Consider the following 2500-nt stretch of genomic DNA (forward strand, 5'->3'; position numbering starts at 1 on the left):
CAAAAATCGTAGAAAACGCTAAGTCGGTTAAGAAAACGTATTCGCCTATAAAAATGCTCAGTTACTTAAGAAGATGCATGCTCGGTTAAAATATCGCTAGGCAACTCAAGAAATTCCTCTTTCGATAGTAAAATGGCTCGTGCGGTTAAAAAAAGTGTTCGTTTAATAAAGTGTTCTTTCGCCTAACAAAATAACCCTAACGGTTAAAAAAACTTTTAAAAAGTTCCTCGCTCGGTTTAAAAAATACTCAGCCTTGTTCGATTAAAAAAAAAAGCTTGTGCGGTTAAATTTACAATTGTTCTGTTAAAAAAAAAAAACCTGTAACCCTAACCCTAACCCTAACCCTAACCCTAACCCTAACCCTAACCCTAACCCTAGCCCTAACCCTAACGGTTAAAAAAAACGCTTGTGCGGTTAAAAAAAAAACACTTGTTCAGTTAAAGAAACGGTGGTACGGTTAAAAAAACCCTTGTTCGGTTAAAAAAGCACTTGTTCGCTTAAAAAAATAGTTGCTCGGTTAAAAAACCGTCTTACGGTTAAAAAAAACTCTTGTTCGGTTAAAGAAACCGTGGTACGGTTAAAAAAACCCGTTTTCGGTAAAAAAAAAAAAAAAAAAAAAAAGCACTTGTTTGTTTAAAAACACTTGTTCTGTTAAAAAAAAAACACTTGCTCACTGGAAAAAACACTTGTTCTGTTAAAAAAAAAACACTTGCTCACTGGAAAAAACACTTGTTCTGTTAAAAAAAAAACACTTGCTCACTGGAAAAAACACTTGTTCTGTTAAAAAAAAAACACTTGCTCACTGGAAAAAACACTTGTTCTGTTAAAAAAAAAACACTTGCTCACTGGAAAAAACACTTGTTCGGTTTAAGAAACGCTTGTTCGGTAAAAAAAAACTCTTGTCCGGTTAACCCTAACCCTAACGGTTAACAAATACCCCGCCGATTAATGAGTTACGCGGCTGCTTAGGAAGTCCTCGGTCGGTTATGAAAACACCCAACCGCTTAACCCTTTCATGCACCAATTATTTTTCTGTAACTAACATAACTCATAAAAAAACATCTACAAAATGACAGTGGAACTATGAAATGTTAAATTAGACTTTTTCTACAGCCTTTTTCAACTCTCATTTATAAAACAATATTGTTTTCAATCGGTTAGAATGCACCATTTGAATTGGGGAAGCTTAGCTTGATTTATTGTTATACAACAACCCAGCACATGAAATGGTTAAAGAAATACCCACCTGCCTAAGTATCCTTAAAAAAAAGTATCCTTAAAAAAAAATAAAACCCTCTGTCTCTTGAACATAAATGCAAAAATCATTTAAAAAAGCAAATTCATTTTCAAAAACGTTTAAAAAGTGTAAACCACTTATTAAAAGAAGACTTTACAAAATACTTCACTGCTATTTAAAAAATACTACACATCTATTTCAGAAATTCCATACCACACTACAAAATGAATTTCAAAAACATTTGTTTGTTTGCAAGACAGAAGTTTTCATTACAGAAGACGCTGAATCCATTTTAAAAAGATGCACAGTGAAAAATGCCTACTTTTTATTTTTTTCAAAGGCTCGGTCACTTTCAAAAACTGCAGTCCCTTTTAGAAAAAAAAGAAGTCTTTAATTAAGAAGCAAAAGGTCTCTTTAAAAAAGAAATACAAGTTTTCATTTTAAGAATGGTAGATGTGACTTAACCAACAATTTTAAGTCACATTTAAAGAAACACATTAAGTCGCTTTAAAATATATAATAAGTCACATTCAAGAAGCTTCATATCACTTTAAAAGGGCTTAAGCCACTTTAAAAGTCTCTTAAATGTCTAGCTCACTCACTCACTCACTCACTCACTCACTCACTCACTCACTCACTGCATGATCAAAGTCTTTTAAAAAGACTATTCATGTTTGAAAAGTGCTATTTCACTTTTGCTATTTCCAAATAAATAAAAAGTTTACATCACTCTCAAAAAATGCAAAGCTGCTTAAGAAGAAAAAGCTAGGTCACTTTTAAAAAAGATAACTTCATTTGTAAAAAGAACATCAAGGCGGTTAAGAGTTCTCTGCTCACCAAAACCAAAACAAAAGGCTAAGTCGCTTTAGAATGTAAAACCAACTGCAAACCATTTTAAAAGGGTTTAAAGCCAGTTTAAAAGTCTCACCAGAGATGTCCAGCTCACTGGAACAAAGTCTTTTAAAAAGATTATTCGCATCAGAAAACAGCTAGCTCACTTTCAAAAGTGTTGCTTTAGAAAGAAGCTAGTTCGCTTTTAGAAACAAAAACTTCATTTCTAAGATGAAAATCGATTAAGAGTTGTCTGCAAAACAAAACCAAAAGCTTATTTGATTTAAAGAAACAAAAAACGTTTAAATGGATCCAAATTGACATTGTGAAGTAGAGCAACTTTAGAAATACAACAAATCATATTTTTAAAATTTTGCCACTTTAAACGCAACCCTAACCCTAACCCTAACCCTAACGCTATATCATATTTAA

The sequence above is a fragment of the Hydra viridissima genome, unplaced genomic scaffold (assembly GCF_058129835.1).
Source record: "Hydra viridissima isolate aposymbiotic clone 2 unplaced genomic scaffold, HvirCarnegie_v1 scaffold_14, whole genome shotgun sequence".
NCBI lineage: Eukaryota > Metazoa > Cnidaria > Hydrozoa > Anthoathecata > Hydridae > Hydra > Hydra viridissima.